At 41.9% G+C, this 21,945-nt stretch overlaps 1 protein-coding gene across 4 annotated transcripts in view; it reads right to left on the reverse strand.

The window, feature by feature from the left end:
* The window catches only part of XIRP2 (xin actin binding repeat containing 2), a 1,007,304-nt gene that overhangs the window by 407,243 nt on the left and 578,116 nt on the right, over positions 1-21,945 (reverse strand). The window contains exons 1-2 of one of the 4 annotated variants that reach the window (XM_085645387.1): positions 6,166-6,343; positions 2,687-3,066 (exon numbers count right to left, since the gene is read on the reverse strand). The exons of 2 other annotated variants lie outside the window; for them this stretch is intronic. The gene's annotated coding sequence lies outside the window, so the exon portion shown is untranslated. Of the gene's footprint in view, positions 1-2,686; positions 3,067-6,165; positions 6,344-21,945 lie in introns of those variants that run through there. One more of the 4 variants, XM_085645386.1, reaches the window with a different exon arrangement.

A 21,945-nucleotide genomic window follows, 5' to 3' on the forward strand; every position in this document is an offset into this window, starting at 1 on the left:
TTCACACTTGGCAGGCATTGGGCCGTATGCCTGGAAAACTGCTATTATACTCCCCTCTCCTACCCATTACGTTTCATTCAAATCTGTTGGTGACACATGAGACGGGAGCCGTATGTACCTTTCACCAGGTGGGAATCGTTAAAATGCAAGACCTGCTTCCTGGGGGCGTTTTTCTATCGAACAAAGACCTCACCTACATACAAATTAAAATGTCCCTGTTCACATTTTTTTCACTGGTTGAAAAAAGCGCTCCAAACACACTATCACACCTTCCCTGTGGAACCTCTCTCACTGCAAACTCTCCACACCCTGATCAGTAGCCCAACAAGGCGCAGTCTCCTCACTAAGTTATATTGCACTGCTAGGGAGTGGCCACAACCACAAAATCTTAGCTTAGAGGTATGGAATGTTCGACTGGATCCACCTTTAACGCTGCCAGACTGGACATATTATTGGCAACTCACAGGTGCACTAACATCAAACGGTAACCTCCGAATAATACAATTCAAGTATCTGCATCAAGTATACTATATCCCTACTAGGGGGCATATGTATGAAAGTCCCGTTTTGCGAATCTCAAATTGCGATATTTTGCGATTTGCAATTTGAGATTCGCAAATCGGTATGTAAAAAAATAAATAAATAAATAAAAATAAAAAAATCGCAAATGATTAGCGATTTCTTAATCTCATAAACATCATTTGCGATTCCTTAATTGCGAAATTCGCAAATTAAGAAATCGCAAAAACGGGAATCTGTAATACAGGTGCAGCCTGATGACATCACAACCAGGAAGTGGGAGTGATTTCCTGCACCTGCTTACCTGAGCCACACCCAGAGGCTGTTTGGAGAGTGTGAGGAGGCATCCCAGGAGAGAACAAACCGAAATGGAGTCCCACAAGCAACATGAGGGCAAGCAGGCAGAGAAGAGAAAGAGAAAGCACAAGTTCTCTGACCAGGAGCAGGAGGTCCTCATAGAGGAGATGGTTTGCAGCCATGAGCTCCTATTTGGGAAAAAGGCACTGCGAGTCCCAGAAGCGAGGAAACGCAAAATCTGGCTGGAGATTCAACAGAAGGTGAATGCGGAGGGTGTGACAAATCGCACTATCGAGGAATTGCGCAAGCGATGGTACGATATGCAGCAGAGGTCGAAGGAGAGGGTGGCAGCCAGACTAAAGGATGCAAACAAGACCGGGGGAGGACCATCCACAGCAGCACAGCCAACACCCCACGAGGAGCTTGTTGAGTCCACTCTCCTGCCTGAGAGCGTCGGTGGTGTGGCTGACATTGACAGCTCCGACCCTGCATCCAGCAGCCAAGGTAAGATGCATGCCAAATCAATCTGCACTGATCCCCATCCCATGCACACTGCCCCAAATGCGCAAAATATACACAAAAAATGTAATTCCAGTCCAAGTCTTGCAGCACACCCAGCAATGCATCATGGAACTTGTAGTAATATGTCTGACAGTGTGTCCATGAGACATAGGAAATCTAATGCAACATGTGGGTTGGGGATAAGTGAATGATACAGGGTCAGAAGTTAGCCGAGACAAACTGTAGAAACTTAATTGAGTGCAAATTGCAGACAAAGACACAAACTCATGTAGTCCCCTTTACATCCATAGCGCAATCCAGGGCACGTGATGACAGTGCAGAGGGAGAGGAGCCAGAACAACCTGAGGAGCATCATGACGATGGGGACTCCAGTGATGATACGGAGCACACACCAATCCTGCGCAGGAAGCGCACACATGTGCCCCCACTGCCTCCATTTGAGGATGACATACAGGCCTCGGGGGAGGACAGTGACAGAAGAGAGGGAGTCAGGGTGTGTCACACATGCCGAGTCAGGACACACCAAGGCCGAGCATTCCATCCCTGGAAAGACGCAGGTCAAGGCCCAGGAGCAGCACTGCCACTGAAGCGGAGGACACCATATTTTCTGGGCTGGAACATAGCATGCTGCAGGTACAGCGCCTGCAATGTCAATCATTGCGCTCAATAAATAGGCAGCTATGCAGTCTCAACAGAAATCAGCGAAACATGAGGGAGGGCATCAAGGCCATGGCAGGGGCCATACGTGACCTCTGTGACACTCTGAGGCACAACCAAGACACCAGTGACAGGGCTGCCCGACGTGCCAATGCACGACTGCACACGTATACTAAGGCCGTGAACCGCCTCTGCACCACCACCAGCAACCTGACACGTAGAAGCATCACCATGCAGGTGGAAATGTCGCACTGCTGTCAGGACATAGCAAGAGGGCTAGCACAGGTAACCAGTGCAGTGGAGCAGATGCAGACAGCCAACTCAGGTGGCACCACTCTCATGGCCTCTGGCGAGAGTGAGGAAACCTCCAGTAGGAGCAGCATCACTCCTACATTGCCTGGAGCAAGACGACGCAGTTCCAGACAGGGTGCAGGACCCAGGAACACCACGGAGGGCACTCAACCTGGACACCAAACACCACTAATGCGTCACCGAAGGAGGTGAACTGTCCAGTGACAATTTAGCAAAAAAGGGTGATGTAACCCAACAATGCAGATTGCTCAGTTACTTGTGCCGTACCTGCACTGTGTACATAACATGTGCTGGGTACAGCAACACTTGATGATTGTGAAGCGTGAATAAACACAGCACACATTAGAATCATTTTTTGTCTCATGTCATCATTACTCACCTAGAAGTAGTTTTGTGTGATCTCAGTCCATCTCTGGCGTCCAGCAGCTGCCCCGACTCCTGTTGCTGGTCTGCCAGGGGGAGCAGGGCAATCGTCATCCGATGTGTCTGTATCGGTCACATCAATTGTGGTGCCTTTCCTCATAGCCATGTTATGGAGCATTGCACAGCTTGCCACGATTTTACAGCAGGTCTCAGGGCTGTATTGCAGTGCGCCTCCACTTTTATGGAGGCACCGGAACCGGCTCTTTAGGATTCCAAACATACGCTCAATGACGCAGCGTGTAGATCTGTGTGCCCTGTTGTATCTCCTCTCACTTGCATTGGCTGGATCCAGATACGGGGTCAGGATGAAGTCCCGCACTGCATAGGCACTGTCACCTGCAGGGAAACACACAATAGGTAAGTCACTGTTCCCACCCTCCAGTGATGTAGTGGATGTATGGATGTGTGCCATGTATTTACCTAGCAGGTATCCCTCCCCAAACTCTCCAGCACACAGACGTCTGTGTATTCCACGGTGTCTAAAGATGAAAGAGTCATGTGTACTGCCAGAGTATTTGGGTACAATGTCATTGATGATATACTTTGCGTTGCACACAATCTGTATATTGAGGGAATGGTAGCATTTACGGTTTCTGTAGACATATTCAGTTGCTGATGGGGGTGTGATGGCCACATGGGTCCCATCGATGCAGCCAATGACGTGGGGGAAACGTGCAATCTGGTAGAAGTCAAGTTTTGTTAGCTGTAATGCCTGTTGGGTGGTGGGGAAGTATATGTGATGTGCTAGCCTCTGTAGCATTGCATCGAGGAAGGCATGGAAAAAGCGCAAAAGTGCACTCTGTGACACCCCACCAACCTCCGCTATGACCCGTTGAAAACTCCCTGACGCCAGGAGGTGCAGGGAGCACAGGACCTGCACATGTGTGGGAATTGTTTGTGTCCTGCGTGTAGGGTGTTCCAAATAGGGTTTCAGCTCCTCAATCAGGTCCAATATGGTCTGTGGGTGCTGCCTGTACTTGTCATGGATGTCCTCTTCAGTGTGCTGGAACAGAGTGATGCGCAGCCTGAATATACGTTCCTGTCTCATTCTCCTCTGTGCAAGAGCCCGAATACGCAGCCTCCTGGCTATCACAAACAGTGCTGCCATTGTGGAAGGTTCTATTGCATTGTGGGGTGGTTTAAGTACCTTGCACCTGTTTACCACCTGCATGCACTTGGTGTTAATTGCGATTTCTTAATTAGCGAATTTCATGATTTCGCAATTAGCGAGTTTTTCATACATTTGCTTGCGATTTCTTATTTTTTTATATCCTTTTTGCGATTTTCGCAAATTGAGAATATCGCAATTTAAGAAATCGCAAGCTTTACCGCAATTTTGGAGTTTCGCAGCCTAAGAAATCGCTAATTTAGCGATTTCTTAATTTGCACTGGGAATGTGTGTCATACATATGAAATTGCGAAAATTTAGTTGCAAACGCTGTTTTTTGCGATTTGCAGCGTTTGCGACTAAAATTTTGTTTCATACATATGCCCCCTGGTTATTTAAATATGGGCTCCGAGACGATGATCGTTGCAAGAGATGTGGTGCGACAGCACCCAACTTTTTACACCTGTCCTGGGAATGTCCTCGGGTGGCGAATTATTGGGTAGGGGTGATCCAGATACTGTCCAAGATGGTTGGTCTAGAATTGCAATGCTCCCAACAAGCCTGTTTGCTAGGTTTGACGCCATCAGTGAAGGGGGCGATAGGCAAGCTAGTAAAGGTGGCTTTGTTGATGGCCAAAAGACGGGTGGTGTTAACTTGAGAAAGTACGATGGCACCAACGACTGCACGCTGGCTGCAAGATTTGGCGAGTTGTTGTGACAAATTAATTTTCTATACGGAGAAACTCCCCTCCACCTCTCGGGCACTGATATATGGGAACCCCTATTGCAGTACCTGCGGAATGTATCAGCAGAAGATCCCCCTGATGAACTTGTATGTTAACCTTACTATGTATATTATTGCAAGCATAAGTAACTACTGTATACTGCAGATTTAATCACAAGACTGATATGCTGTACATGCCGTTTATTATGGTTCTTGCACTGTTTGATTGTACGCGACCTTTGATGACATTCATGTACAACGTTCATACTCACTGAAAATCTCAATTAAAAAAAAAAAAAATTTAAGAAAAACTTGGTCTGATATTTAACTTTTTCTGTTTTTTAGATTTCATCTCATGTTTTTACATTTAAATAGAACAGCAACATACGTTTAAACATGATTTAATGATGAAAAATTGCAAACAAAAATAAATGAGATAATAATCAAAACAAAGGGACAGTAAATTTTACACATAGACATTTCATGTTCAATGAGACACGACTTCCTACATTGCACACATCCAACATAGAATTTCAAATCCTGTAAGATGTTGGATGTATTTGTGCTCAAGTGTCAAAATAAAATTTGATATTGGGACCGGCTGCCCTTGTGTCCTTTTACACCTTTATGATAGTGTAAGGTCCTGTAGAGGTCAGAGCATAAATAGATGAATTCCTGTCTAAGCGACCTTAATTACGCTTTAGCTTATCGTGCCTTTTGTGCTCCAATCAATTGCTCATGGTGACTCTTGGCCTCAGTTTGCAATGTGCTGACCCGTTTCGACCTTCTGGGTTGGACCTAGGTGTGAGTTGGGTGAAAGGTCTTCTTCAGGGCAGTGTGTGTTCTTGTGGGACACTGTAGGTATATTAAGGGACAAGGTTGAATTAATAGTGGTCACTGGTGCGTAACTCTAAAAGAGTACTGTTACCGTTCCAATGTTTTTTACATACCATAGTTTGTCTTTTAAAAACCTTTGGGTTTCCTAAGTTGTGTTCATGGCCCAGCACGGAAGGGGATCTTCCATGAAGGGTGTGAGAGGCGGGGCACCTTTAGTTCCTTTGTTTTCGTGCCTATGGGTTACATGGGGAGGAAAACATTGGTGTTTTGTTCACTGTTTTTTTAACAAAGGCTTAGTGCTCTGCATATCTTGACTGGTGTATTATGTGATGATTCTTAACATGTAAGGTGGTCCTGCTCGGACTTGTTCTTAAATTGACACTGCATTATTGGTGGCTTTACATTTTCTTGATGTTTTTACGTTGGAATGGGCTGGGTCAGGTGAGGTAGCCATTCGCTGTTTTGGGTCCTGCTAGCCTATTTGTTAAGCTCCGTCCTTTTGTAGTGGACCGGGTTTGCAGATCGAAAACCCAGTTTCAGTTTAAAATTTGTAGGCATGCTGGAGGTTTGACTCACTTTTGTGGTCGAAAAGTGGTTGTGGGGGTGAACATGCTTTAACAGTGCCCAAAGTGTCTTGCATGCTCTTATCTGTTTTATGCTTGTAGCGCTGCGTGATGGCAATTCTTGACTGCGGATTGCTTTCAATCCTGAATACCCTTGTGCTCCCGACCCCGCACTGGTTACTCCCCTCAATGCCCGGGCCTTACTTGAGATTAGGAGTTAGCTTCCCGGTGGAGGCATCCGTGTTCCTTGCTTTATCTTCAGGAGGCTCCTCTTACGGTAGCTCCCGCTGGTGGCGACTATCTTTCTTTCGGTCTCTGTAGGTCAGCGGTGTATGCCTTATTTCCCGATGTTCTCCGTGGTGCCAGGCGCCTTTTTCAGTTCCTCTCTTCCGCGGGCTCTGAAAGGCGTGATGACGTGTTGGGCATGGCTACAGGGTTGGCGTGCAGCGCCTGGCCTTTTCCCGACTTCCTGTTTGGGAACGAGTCTTCGGTTGCCGGGGTGATTAGAGGGGCTCTTAATAAAGGAAGGTCATTGAGAATGTATAAATCCCGCAAACCCGTTGTTGTGGAAATGTGTTATATTCATGTATGAAATCATGGGTCCTGTGTTGGCAGCATAAATATACTCAGTGGCCATAATGGTGCACCTGGTATTGAGAGCAGTTATATTCTGAATGCTTGAGCCGGGTACTCGGGGGATGTTGAAAACTTAATGTTGGCAGTGCTCCATTTTTGATTTAGTAGTCCTGGGTCTTTTGGTCTCCTGGCTCGTTTTTGTAATCTGTTTGGTAGGTATGTCCCCGCATATTGTGTGTAGCATTCTTTACGTATTAATATGATGGAATACCTTTGGTTAAGAGGTGCTAATTTAGACAAGAACTTGCTCTCGTAGGGCTGCTGCATGTGGTATTCGTGGTTGAAGCGGTTTCATATCTGGGCGCATGGTGTTAATTTCCTATGCCTGCTCAAGTGCAGTGCATTATTTCACTAATCTTGTTAAGGTCATTGTCAGTTGTCCCCAGTCGTAGAATGGTTTTTGCTTCAAACCTGGTGTGTGTGGAGTCCGGGCATCTTCCTATTATATGTTTGAGGACTGTCCATTTTATATCTTGTGGCCCATGTCCTTTTCCCTCGCAGTGTTGAACCATGAGGGCATTCTGAACCTTGCCCCTTAATTCTTGATCTGTGTTGAGTGATCCTCTTTTTCACAGCTTTGGTAGTTTTATATGTTGTGGCATCACATGGTCTAATAACAAGATCACTATAACGGGTTAGCTACAAACATTCATAAAACCTTCAGAACCCAACACTTTTTTCTATCTACTTGCACAGGTGCAACCTGATATTTGTTGACACTACTATAAATAGGATAATTACCGAAGTGCCTTGCCACTGTCTCGTGGTGGCGAGTCGGCACTGCACCTGGCAGAACCTAGAGCATTTAAAGTAAAGAGAGTAGTTTCATGTTTTGCTCCATACAATAATTTGGACTGTAGCTTGGATGGTGGTTCATGTCTCTTCCTGTTTTTCGGTTAAAATACTGCAAACTCGCACTGTTAAATAACACCCTCCTTGCCCATAGCAACCCCCGCCAAAAGATCTTAGCAGCACAAGGTGCACAGTGCATATAACGGGGAATCTGGCAATTGTTCAATGCAGGGCTTTATGTGGGGCGGGTCCTGCTGGATCCATGAACCGGCATCAATTAAAAAACAACTTTTAAAGGGGTCTCTATCGGGCACTTTATTGAGCAACTTCAGTTTACTGCAAAAACACTGACCGATTTCTTCTCAACCAAGAATGTAACAAAATGTTCATGTCAGCCCTGAAAACCCTCCTTACGTTTCACATGTTTACGTCATCTTGTATTCCTTGAGACTATTGGCGTTTTAAATATGCACAGTTTCTGTAGCTTTTTTTTTATAGAACATATGACTTGAATAGTGCATATATTGAACTCAGCTGCCACCATGTGTCTGAGTGAGTTGGGTTGTGGGTGGGGTATATGACGTAGAGCAATTGAGAGTTCAGAAATGATACCTCAAGACAGTCAGTTTCTAGCAGTGTCTGCCAGTGGATCATAAATATGTGCAAACTACATGAACATCCAATTGTCTGCCCATCTGGGGAGTGCACAGTGATGATCACATATGTGCCAATTGTAATTGTGGAAAAAAGTTGTGTTTAATTCATAGTCTCATTTTCAGAATTGGAAAATTATCCATAGCAAAATTGTCTTAGTGATTTCAGCTAACACAGTTAACTAGTACCGGCAAAGCCAATAGGTCTTGCTTGTTTTAGTTAAACGTGTTGCTTGCTGTATGATATTGCTTGATACAATAAAAGAAAAGTCAGAGGTGCCCCCAAAAACTGGTCAATTGGTAGGCTGTTTGAACACAGGATTTTAGTTCATATGTTTTACGCAACGCCTGTAATAGAACCCTTCACCCACCTTTTTCATCCCACTTAAAGCAATGGGTATGCGACATACGACGGTCCCTCAAAATACAGTTTTGCTGCATTCTGCCTTGCTATTGGCAGGAGATATTGCTATTTTGGTCAAGCCTCCACGTCACTCAACAATATGAAGGCTATCATCGCTTATACAAAACGAGCAGCGGCTACCTTCAGTCTCATTGCAGGCCCCCCCATAGCTTGAGAAAGAGAGGTAGGCTGCTTGACCGCTGAGGAAGATGGTGGCACCAGAGTAGGCCTCCTCGGGGTGGCGCGGCGGACCTCACATCTGCACTGTTTTTTCTTCTCTACGGAGGAATGTCTTTGGTCACGGATGTTGGCTTGAACTAGAGGACATCTTTTGCAGCTGCTTTTGCAGACCTGGGACTCGCCGCTCATCAAAAGAAACTTTTTCCTTGAATCGGCAGTGGCCGCCATTTTAGGTGAGAATGCTTTCCTGAGGTGAAAATTCTGCGAGCAGAATCGAAACTGCAGTTCTTCTCGCCTCTTACTCTCTGGGCCTCTTTTTTTTTCTTTTCTGGTGCTGATAGATGGGGATAATCTTCTGAGCACCTCTATAATGTACTCCAATTCTACGTGAAAACGGTCTTTCTTGCGCTAAGATAATGATGAAAATGACCGACATTTTGGATGCATATTCTCTTCACGCCACTGCAGATATAGGACGGGTGTAATGGTGGTTATCTCTCTATTCTGGCTTTCCCTGTTAACATGTTGGCTACTCTTTTGAGTTAAGGAGCTGAGTCTCTGTTCTCGTCTCCAATGTCAGCTTTTGGCACATCGTTTTTTGAAGGCTATACCTGCCTACATAATTTGTCTTTCACATCACCTTGATAGGCGAATTATTTATTCATCTGTCTGCCATCTATTCATGCTATGATTATCGTCTGTGCCTTCAATCTATTCTGAAGCTTGTGTGCTCGCTCAGTGCTGCTTTCTTTATTGGCTGTCTCAGAGACTTTGCAACAACTATTTTTCTTTTTCTTCTAGGGGACGATTGAAGGAGGGGAGTCCTTCCTTGGCTCGCTCCACACAGTATCAAAAATTCTAAAAGTTTTTTTATAAATACTCCAAAATGGAGGATTCCTCCTCTTTGATACCTGCTCTTGTTGCTGCAGGGAAGGCCTCCACAAAAAGCCTAAAAAAAGACCCACCATCTCCCTCAAAGCCATCCTCTCCTTTCTCCTTAGACATGGTACTGGAACAAATTTGCTCATTACGACCACTTAGTGGACCGAGCTTTGGCAGTACACCTCCCGACAGATCGACTGACTTATTGCAGTAACGGGAGCCGCTAAGTAATCACGCACTGTGGTTGCAGGTGTGCCGAAGAGGGGCAACCACTCGGTATAAACATCGGAGAAAAGAGGTGCAGTGAGAACGCTGACCCTAACCCTGACGAAATTGCCATATAATTCACAAGGCAATGTAACATGTTGGTTTTATGTTTTGAGCAGACACACAGCAAGGAATGAATTAACATAGCCAGTGTGTCTAACTCGTTTTTAAATTTATGTTTATTAAGTTTCTATGCTAGACTCTGGTCTTTCATTTTACGGGTCACTTGTTAAATCCATTTCACGCATTTGGTTCATTATTCCTCACCACCTTCTATATATTTTTCAAGTTGGCAGATGCTGATGATGAGAACCTCAGGACGCAGGCGAGTACCAGCCTGTTACCTCCCTTGGTGTTGATCCCATGAGGCACTGTCTACTTTTCCTCACCTTTTTTCTCTTCAGTTCTTAACCTGTTTTCTCCTTTCTATTTCACCCGTATGTTGGTGGGAAATTCTGCATCAAAAGACAGTATACACCACAATTATAAGCAGTGATTTAGGTCACTGAAGGGCAGAAGCATAATTTGCATTCTCTGCACAGACACTTAAAGTTATGTGTTTCCTTTAAAAGTAAATGGTGAACGTTGTGTTTTTTTCCACACAATAAGATTAAACAGGCCTGTTGTTGAGGAGAAACTCCTTTAAATCACACAATTCTCTTACAATATTTCTTGATGTCCTACAACAGTATAAGCTTATTGATGATTGGAGAATATGCAGTCCTGTTACAAGGGAATATATTTTTTGTGCTCCAGCCCACCAGTAACAATCGTGAATTGACAATTTTTTCATATCACATAATGTAGCTCAATCTTTAAGAGATGCAGATATTGGGTCAATTCTAATTTCTGATCATGCCCCTATTTCTATTAAACTGTATTTACTGCCAATGTCTAATATGCCTAGGAGATGTCGTTTTAATAACTCTCTCCTTTTGGATTCGAACTTTTATTCCTCTTTGGTCTGTTTTTTTTTAATGAACATTTTTTTTTTTTTAAATCAGACTGATACTTTGTCATTTTCTGTTATTTGGGAGGCATTTAAAGCAACCGTCAGATTTTATATTTGATTTTGTTTCTATAAAACGTTGAACCTCATGTGAAATTACTAGAGATCTTTAGGCAAGAATAAAGAGATTGGAGCATTCCTATTATTCTTTGAAATCCACAGACTGTTTATCTCAGCTTATTAAGGCAAAACTTCAAGTCAACAAGGAGTCAACTGATAATGCCTCACTTTGTTAAATTCCAGTGCAAAATGTTATAGTGGCCAGAACAAGACTCGCAAACTCTTTGCGAATTACTTAAAAGTTCAAAATTACAAGCTTGACATAGATTCAATTTTAGATCAACAAAACACATTATGGTTTAAGGATTCACAAATATTGGATGAATTTCTCCTTTTTTTTTTACAAAGAATTATATACACCAGAATCCATACCCTCAGATCTTGCTATTTCTGAGTTCCTTTCAGGCATTCAACGTCCCTCTGACAGTCAAATAGATTACAACCTCTTAGAATCTGACATCTCACAATGATAACTCCTTGATGCCTTGCAAACACTCAAGAAAGACAAGGTCCCAGGTCCAGATGGTTTTACAGTGGAATTTTTATACACTTCACATCACTGCTTCTTCCTAAGTTACATACCCTTTAAGAAAGAATTTGCAGTTGGGTGAACCCTCTGGCTCTTTTTTAGAAGCACTAACTTGTTTAATTCCGAGGGACGGAAAGGATTAAAAACATTCCAAAAGATATAGACCTATTTCTTTGGTTAACATGGACTGTAAAAATGTTTCCAAATTTCATCCATGCATCTGGAATCCTATCTCCCTTAATTACTGGGCGCTGAGCAATCCAGTTTTATTAAAGGACGCCTCATTTCAGATAATACCGGCTTGTTTTTTGACATATTATCCAAGTCTTCTCACATACATCACTTATTAGCAGCTGTGGCCTTTGACGTGGAGAAGGCGATCGACTGTGTCAATTTGACGTATCTTTTTCAAGTACTTAAATGGTTTGATTTTGGCTCAAAGATCATAACTTTGATTTATCCATTATACTGTAATCCTCCAGCAGCTGTTTTTTTTAAACGGTAACACATCCTCCTATTTTGACTTGGGAAGAGGTGTCCTTCAAGACTGTCCATTGTCCTCTTTCCTTTTTAATCTGGCCTTAGAATCCTTCTTGTCTAAAATTTGTTAAAACAAGTATATACATGGAATTAATACTAACAACAAACAAATTAAACTGGCAGCATACACTGATAACATTATTTATCTACAATCCTCTATTCCCACTTTTCTACATGAGGTGGAGCTTTTAGCTTCAGTTTCTGGTTATAAACTAAAAGATAAATGCAAAACATTACCTTTGACGAAATACACATTCAAAGATGATTTCACGTTCTCAACTTTTACTTGGAATTCTAAACATATAAAAGACTTAGGGTTGTATTTTGCCCCTTCAATTCCAAAACCACTTTCTTTGTGTATGGAAAGTGCATATAGAAGATTTCCACACTAACATCCAAATGGTATCCTTTATATTTTTCATGGTGGGAGTGTTTGGATACTATCAAGATGATGCTTTTTCCTATAGTATTATATACAATCTCTAATAATCCAGTACCTATTCCCTTCCCACATAAAATTTCAAAAGAATGAACTCCATATGGTCATCATTCTGATGGAGCACTAAAAATCTTGCATGTCGTTACTGAGATTAATAAAACCAAAGTCAGAAGGTGGGGTGAACTTTCCTGACTTCCCCACATATCACAAATCTTTCCTACATCGTCAATCCTAGAGATGGCTTTCTGAATCTCAGCTGGATTGTCCTTTGAGGGTGGACCTTGAAAGTTCAGATCTTTCTCTTTGAGAGAATATCTTTCTTTCACCCGCAAACCACAATCTATATCTACCCCATCCTTAAACATACCTGCTAAATTCTAGAACCTAATCCAAAATTAATTTCCACAGATTTGACATCTTTTCTCAATTCTACACTATGACACAATAACTTTACACTGATCTATGGCAAACCTTTTTTTTGGAAGTCATGGAGACAAAAAGGTTTAAATTGGACGTATCAACTTTTTTTTCAGAATGAAATTATATCTTTTTCACAGGCTGGCCAGCTTTTGGGTTTTCTACCCTCTTACCAATCCAAATACACTTCTAAAACAAGCCCTTTTTGCTGCTCATACTCAAGTTTTATCTACTAGCCATCCCACTCCTCATCCTATTAATAGGTTACATACTCTTTTATATTCATGTCCCAGAGCTTCTACTATTTACACTCACCTTCGTAATCTGCATGCTGACAGAGAGAAAACTAAAGTAGAATTATCTTGGGAAGAGGACCTTGAGGTGGAATGGCCAATCTCCTTTTGGGACAAAATATGCTCCAAAATTAGGAAATCTGCCAGAGCGGCAAACACCCCACACACAATATTTTTTATCTACAATAGACTATTTTTACATCCGGCTATCTTACATAAAAGACATTCTGACACTCCTGCTACTTGTTGGACATGGTCATCCTCTTCTGCTGATCTGAAACACTTGCTCTTTACATGCCCGCTTGGGCTCACTTTCTGGAAAAATGTCTGGTCTCAAATTAACCTAATTTCTGGTTCTAGAATCCCTTTCTCAGTTGTTCACTTACTTTTAGGAAGCTTATCACCCACTTGGGATAATTATACCCCTAATATCAAGATTGTAGATCTGTTGATAGCAGTTGCTTTTCAACAGATCACTAAAAACTAGAAAGATTTTACTAAGCTATCCTTTCAGGCCTGGTGGTATGCTGTATGCTATAACCATAGACTAGACACGGCCTTCGTTCATCCTATTCATTTAGCTACAAAATGCCTACATTTTTAGTCACCTGTCACAAAACATATTGAAGTTAGTGCTAGACAATCTTTCTCCCAAAATCCCATCCAGCAAGAAGTTGCCCAGCCACTGAGACATTCCTCAATTTAGCAACATATAATTTTGCATTCATTCATGTTATTTTTGTTTATTTTATAAAGGTTACAATATTTTAAGAATTATATTACTATTCGGAATTCCATTCCAGTTATGTATATTTGACATTTTTACTTAAACAATTTTTATTTAAAGTTTAATTGTTCATTCATATGATTATATGTTGTTTATTGTATCATTGTATATTTATTCTCTCGGTTTCTTCAATAAACTTTTTTGAACTGAAATGATGGAGAGGTAGGTGGTCTTAGAAACAACAGCTTTCTTCCAGTACGTTGTAGAGGCTCTACATTAGGTGAATAGATTTACAACGTCCTTGATATCAAATGCCCACTGACGTCACATCCTGTTCCCAGAGACAAAGAGCATGAAGTTTCATATAGAGGTTAAGTCCAGCTGCACCATTTTGAAGAACCACATGACAGGCACAAAGTAACGTAGCTGAATTATAATCATCACATTTTGCTCAAAATGTTTTTTCTTTGCACTCTGCAGTTAAGTATTTACAAAGAGAAGGATGGTAATCATTTTTAAATGTAATGTCACCCCCTTCTGGTTCGCACTACACAGGTCAACGTGGTTAATTTATTTTACCAAGCAACCCTGTTAATAGATACAGGCGTATTCTCTAGATCAGAGCACTAAGTAGTGTTTACCTTTGTAGACAAGTTTAAATGTGAAGGCAAGAAACATGGGAGCTGATTTACAAAACCATGTACGAGTACAACAAGCAGTACGACTAGGAGTCTTTGACATATTCTTACATGCCATGTAGAAACAGCTCAGAAACATCCAACTCCCTGTTATTGGAACTGCAAGGAGGGATAGTCTTTATTTGTACTACAAGAATATTCCCCAAATATTCCCATTTTATGTGTTTTGTAGACAAATCACAAAGGAATGTAAGCGTACGTAAAACTTTACTAGTGGCGTACTACTTTATGCACGCTAAAATTCTATTCTGAAGAGACTCCATTTTATTTTTGTAAAGTCACAGTGCCCATTTAAAGCTCCTACAGGTAAATCAACCAATGCATTTTGGGGCAGCAGGAGACACAAAGGATATTGGTAAATTGACATTCGCTTTATCGATGACTGCTCAGAGAGAGGTGCTATTGAAAAGTCCGCATTGCTTATTGGTTGCCAGGCTCATGTTCCCTCTAGATCAGAGCTGTGGCACCCAAATGGACTGATAACACAGTATTGCCCTGAAAACAGAATCCACCCCTGCCAGCACCGCTCATCTTCACTGGTTTCTACAATATGAGATTTTGGTTAGTTTTACGTACCATACATTTTTACAACCTTGAGTTTCTAAGTAGAATGCTATTCCTTGTAAAGTGCTTCAGTGCCTCATCAGGCGTAATAAACACTATATAAATGCAATTGCAAATTACAATACAACGTGCTAGTCGGAAACAAGTGAAATTCACACCCCTATGATACAGGTAGGGATAAGACTCCAGCCAGTCTCCTCACAAGAGTAGTTAGTGGCCTCTGCCCACACTTACTTGATCATAGCAGTCACACAAAATGCACTCAAATCATCAACGCCAACGTTGCCTTTTATTCCTTTGAGTCTAATAAAATATGTTATTTATATTCTTAGAAATGGCAAAAACTGTAACAAAAGCCCTTTAAAATCAAACTACTATTATTAAAATCATTTCAGAATGGCAATGCCAGACTGGTGGGAGGAACAAATGATAAAAAAGGTCAAAAGGCACAAATAAAAAAATAGGAGGATATGACGTATCTATGTATGTTACCCTATCGCCAATTACTTTATGCATCATTCAATGATTGCATGAGAGGAAGAGAGGAGGGCGCTTCCCCAGTGTGGACCCACAAATGATCATTCGAAAAGGTCACCTGAATGAAGGTGAAGGCACTGCGGGTAACATTACCCATGTGCATTCATAGGAGGGTGGATATGTCACAGTGTTTCATTGACAGTGAGAGTTCAATAACTTTGACATACTGATGGCCAGCACCTCCTGGTTGACAGGGACAATCTACAACTGTATCTGATTTATGAGGAGTTTTAGCACCTATACAATATGACAGACTCTATCCTCTTTGCTAGTAAATGCCACTAAAATATAACAAGCATTTGCAATGCAATAGGTCTCGCATTTATGCGAGTTTAAGTTATTGGCATTATGAATGACAAAATGCCTTTTATTTATGTTTTAAAGACCAAAACATGAATAAAAGACATTGTTATTTACAATGCCATTAGCTCAAACTCGCATAAATGCGGGACCTATTGCATTGCAACTGCATGTTTTTTTAAGTCCATTAAAAAGCAAGCATATGTCTGGCCATGTGATAATGCAGGTAAAGAAAGGCATGCACACAGCCTATTTGCATGCGTTAGCGCATTCGGGTCAGAGATATGAATATATAGGTCCCGAGTTTGACACACAAATAATAGCACATAGTAAAAGCATTTAAAATAAGCAGTATGGTGCGGGAGAGCTCCAAAGGCGCATGTATTTGGAGAAGAGAGGGGTGAGCGCATGAGGATGGGGGGGTGGTAGTGAGTTTCACACAAACACCAATTTGTTTGTGGCATTCGCTTGTGCACAGATGGAAATGAAAGAGAATGTCCCTTTTTGCGGTCTGCTAGGAGACTGGGGGAGCGAGGAAGCTGCTGACAAGTTACTTACCTGTAACTGTAGTTCTCCAGTATTGGAGCTTTCATAGATTCACATGCCTGAATCATTCCCCGTCGTCGAGACGGGAGTCCCCGTCTCGACGACGGGGAATGATTCAGGCATGTGAATCTATGAAAGCTCCAATACTGGAGTAAATTCGGCTTTGACAAGTGTTTTCCTTTTAAATGTTAGCACTTCCTGGTTTTTAAAAATCTATTCAGAACTCCCAGACTGAAACATGTATTTGAAAAATGTATCCCGCCATTTAAAAAGACTCAAAATATGAAATTCAATGTAGTTCTGTGATACCTTATTATATGTGTTTGCTTTGCCTCCAGTATTTTGAAATGTGCTTTTATTTTACATTTTTTTTATTTTTTATCAGTGCATGAACAACAAGCATTCTCATAGCATATCGCTTAGCACTTGCATTATCAAGGTGAGACCGGTTGGCTTTGCAGGACAGCTACAGACTATCCAAAGAGTGCTGTAGATAACGATCCAGAGTCAGAAAGTTTATGCAAGCCAATTTCGGTTTAGTCCCAATGGTGTGGGAGTTAATCATCAGCATTTAGCTATAAAGCTTCGAGTTAGCCATTAGTATTGGGTAGGTGGGAGATAATCAGCATTTGGCTACAAATCTGACAGTTCCCTAGTTACAAGTTAAAGTGCAGCAATATTTTGATGGGTGGGAAGCTGTATTCATGTTATACGAAATAAATATGAAAGAATACCTTGTAAAACCTGCAAATGACTAGCCAATAACTACAACCTAATCTAAATCTATTGCCTTTTTTTATTTTTTTGTGGTGTGACGGGAGGAGCAAGCAGGTCGTGGAAGGAGATCACATGGGCCAGCAACACCGGGGCAGGGCGTCACAGCGTAAAGAAAATTAAAAGCATAATTTTAAAAAGCGCTGTAACGCCGACATCACTATGCGTGGCATATTGTTTTTTTCTAACTTTATATTTTGTTTTTCAATCCCAGGTGCCATACACTGTGTGAAATAAACTAGTAATTACGGCCCCTCTTCATACCGAGCTTAAGATAAACCTCACGTTGTCACACACTCGGTAAAAATAAACCTGGTGCAGTTACATATTGGGCCGGATGTACTTCGCTGTTGTCACTCACAGGGGACGGTAAACCTCATGCTGTCACACAGTGTGAAATACACCCTTTAATGCGACACTGAATGTGAAATATATCTTTTATTTTAGTTCTGAGCGTGAAATAAGCTTTGTGTGTCTCGCACACAATGTGAAATGAACCCATAATTACGAGAGCCTGTGTAAACAAGACCAGCCCGGCGGAGCGTGGCGCGCGCGCTTGGCGGGGGCGGGGGAGTGCATTCCAGGCGGGGGAGCGGACCCTTTGAAGTGCGATGCTAAACGGCTTGCATGGCGGCACGATGCGCGTGATTGTGCGCGTGCTCGCCATGCAATCCGCTTTTCGGAGCACTTTTGGGAGCCCCTTACAATAGTTACGCGATAGCAAGGCGAGACCTAAAAATCACTGCCAGTTTGAATACCAAGTTACTAAGTGGAGCACACATATCTTTCAAGGAAAAAACTGTAATGTTCCTTCCTCATAACTAGAGGATTCATTGTGGGAGCAAACCAGATCTGTACATAGGCTGTGTGCACTTGGCGAAATTCAGAAGAAAAAGTCAACTGCAGAATAGTCCCTATAATCAGCTCACTTGCCAGGGCCTTTGCCTTAGGCAGACTCTGGCATGGAGTGCCATGTACTTGGATAATCTGAATCCTCACGTTATAATTCTCTATAGTTAGCCAGCAGCTTTTTAGAAGATGACAATGACATTCCTTAAAGAATGATGATTGAATGAGTTATGGGGGGGCCATGAATGAGAAAGTCTTATAAATATGATAAAGACCAAGGTATAGATGAGGTTTTTACAAACTTAGCAGTTTCAAGGCAAGGGCTCATGGTTTTATACATTACTAGTAAATTCCAAAGTCACATATAGTTCTCATTCTTTAATTTCCGCAAAATGTTCAATCACTGTTTTAAATAATTACAACATTAGTAAAGCAAAATCAGCATTTCTACCCAATATAAATTACTTTCTTTTTGCAATATATTTAAGGACCGATAAAATGTAATGTTTATTAGACTACCGAAAACATTTAAAGTAGAATAGTTTTTACAGATTTTTTTTTTTCCAGACCTACTCTTATTTATCTCTAACCATGGGGGCGAACTCTCCAGTTTCACATACACTGTCAGAAATGTGTACAGGTGGTTCAGATAAATAATGCTGCAGTTCATTTATTGCTTCCGTTGATAAATATTGGGCCATGATGGGAAGGTTACATACAATGCATTCATTATCACTGAATGATTGACCAGGAACATTGTCAATATGCTGGTATTAAAAGACAAATGATAAACAGAGGAACTGTGCCTGGAGACCACTAGATGTTTGGGAAATCAGTACTGAGTCATCTGCGTGTATTATATTCTGTCAAAAGCCAGAAGTTTAAGCAGTGGCGTAGCAAGGTCAGGTGGTACCCGGTGCAAAATAAATTCTAGTCACCCCCGGCTTGACAAAATGGGAAAAATATGTGTTTTAAACACATATTTGTGCCACTTTGTCACCCCACCAACCGCACCCCCCTTCCTACGCCATTGGGTTTAAGCTCAGTTAATGCTAGGTAAACTCAGAGTGTTTAATGAGTTGCACGACTTCTAATAATATGAAGGTGGTGGATACGTTGTAAATGAAAGTTAGCACTATAACTGTAGAATATTTTATGTGTAGTTTAATAGGGGGAAAAAATGTTTTCCTAACTATAAATAAGCTTTAACCTTTGTTTTTTTTATTGAATTTCAAGGTTTTTAATTTTAATAAAAATATGTTTCATATCGTAGAGTCCAGTGTCACAAACGGAGAGTTCTGTGGAGTGTCGTACTGTACTGTGGAGGAGAGTTCTGTAAAGTCTATTGTCATATAGTGGAGTATCATAGATTGGAGCAGCGAGTTGTACAGTGGACTGGAATGTCGAACAGTAGAGTAGGGTGTCGTAGACTTATAGAATAGAGTGTTTTAGAGTGGAGTAGATAAAGGAGAGCATTGTAGAGTGGCATATCAGAGTACAGTGGAGGAGAGTGTCAGAGTGAAGTGCTGTGTTATATAGTGGAGTGGCGTATTTAAGAGAGAAATTGAGTGGTATCATAGGGAGAAATTAAGTGGCGTGTCGTCAGGTGTCATGCAGTGTAGTACAGTGGCTTGGAGTGGATGGACATGGAGTAGAGTGTCAACGTGGAGTACAGTGGAGTTGCATACAGTGGAGTAGAGTTTCGCACAGTACAGCAGAGTATGGTACATAGAGTGGGATAAAGTGTAGCAGAGTGGAGTACACTGGAGTGGTGCAGAGTGGAGTAAAGTGTTAGAGTGGAGTGGCATATCATGGACTATAGTGGCATGGAGTGGAGTGATGTAGCATACAGTCAAGTAAAGTGTCATAAATTAGAGTACTGTGTTGTACACAAGTGTGTAGTGGCATGTTGTACAGCATTTGAAAGTGATATCGACTACAGTAGGGAGGCATACAGTCTAGTTGAGTACAGTGGTGTACAGTACAGTGTTGCAGAGTGTGGTAGAGTGGATTGGCATACAGTGTTATACAGTACAATAGAATAAAGAGGTGTGGGGTGGTGTACAGTGGAGAAGTGGAGTAGAGTGGAGTACTGTGTCCGAGTAGAGTGGAGTAAAGAGGGATGCAGTGGCATACAAAAAGTTGTGTGCAGTCATATAGTGGACTAGAGTACCATAGAGAGGCACAAAGTAGAGTGTTGTACAGAGACATACAGTATAGTACAGTGTTTTACTGTGGGGTGTAGGGGTGTAGACAGGAGTTAAGTTTCCAGAGAGTGGCATACAGTGAAGTAGTGTGTTGTAGAGTGGAGATGGATAGAGTACAGTATTGTGCCAAACATTGGAGCTGTGTACAGTGGATTGCTATAAAATGGTGTAGAGTGAGGTAAAGTCTTGTCGAGTGGAGTGGCTTAACAGTGTGTAGTAAAGTACAATAGAGTGTATTGGTGTGTCAGAGTAGAGTGGCATGGAGTGTAGTGTAGGGGCATAACTAGTAAAGTGTTATAAATTGGAGTGGGGTATCAAACAGTAGTAAGTAGTGATGTTTTGTATACAAAAGTATTGAATTGTGGAATAGAAAGTTGTACAATAGATGTGTAAAAGCACATAGTGGAGTGTAGAGTGGGACAGTGAAGTGTACGGGGATTGAGTGACATAGAATCTTGTAGAGTGCCATAAAATATGGTGAACTTTTATAGGGGTTTAGTTTTATAGAATGGAGGAGAGTGTCATACAGTTGAGCAGCATAGATTAAAGCCGCGTATACTGTAGTGGCGTAGAGTGGATTACAGTGAAGTGGGGTAGCATATAGTGGAATCCTGTACAGCGGACTGTAGAAGAGTGGAGTAGCATAGAGTGGAATTGGGTAGTGTGGTGGGGTGTACAATGGAGTGGTGTAGAGTGGAGTAGGACACAGCAGATTAGTATAGAGTAGGGTGACATACATTGAAGCAGCATAGAGGAGTGTTGAGGAAACTAATAGATTGGAGTAGTGTCTCATACAGTAGAATGGAGTGCAGTGTTGTAGTGTTGGAAACTGTTGTAGAGTGGAGTAGAGTATTGTACAACAGACTATACATGCGCAGTGTACAATTTGGACAGTAGAGTGTACAGGGGATAGAGTGGAGTAAAGTCTAATAGAGTATAATCGAGTTTTGTACAGTGGAGTTATATAGACTGAAGGGGAGGAGTACACTGGAGTGGCGTACACTTGAGTTGCATCGAGTGACGTAGTTTACAGTGGAGTGGCATAAAGTGGAATATTGTAGAGTTGAAAAGCAAACAGAAGTAGTGTGCAGTGGAGTCGCATACAGTAAAATAGCATAGACATGAGTGGCATGCAGTGTAGAGGGTACAGTGGAGTGGCACCCAATGGAATAGCGTAGAATGGAGTGGCGACGAATGGAGTAGCATACAGTGTAGTGGCATACAGTGAAATAGCACACAGTGGAGTGTTGTACAGTGGAATGGAATACAGTGGAATAGCATATACTGGAGTAGCATATCGCAAGTGGCATACAGCAGCATGGCATACATTGAAGTGGTGTAGAGTGGAGTTGTGTATAGTGTAATGGCATCGAATGGAGTGGCGTGGAGTGTTGTGAAGTGACGTAGAGTGTAATGGTGTATAGTGGAGTAGCATAAAGTAGAGTGGCATACAGTGGAGTGGTGTAGACTGGAATGGCATACAGCAGAGTGGGGTGGCATACATTGGAGAGGCATTCAATGTAATAGCATAGAATGAAGTGACAGAGTAGTGTGCCATACACTAGAATGACGCAGAGTGGAGTAGCGTACAGTGGAGTACCATACAGTGGAGTAGCGTACAGTGGAGTAGCGTAGAGTAGAATGGTGTAAAGTGGAATGGGGTAGAGGGAATAGTATATAGG

Source organism: Triturus cristatus, chromosome 3_1 (assembly GCF_964204655.1).
Source record: "Triturus cristatus chromosome 3_1, aTriCri1.1, whole genome shotgun sequence".
Classification (NCBI taxonomy): domain Eukaryota; kingdom Metazoa; phylum Chordata; class Amphibia; order Caudata; family Salamandridae; genus Triturus; species Triturus cristatus.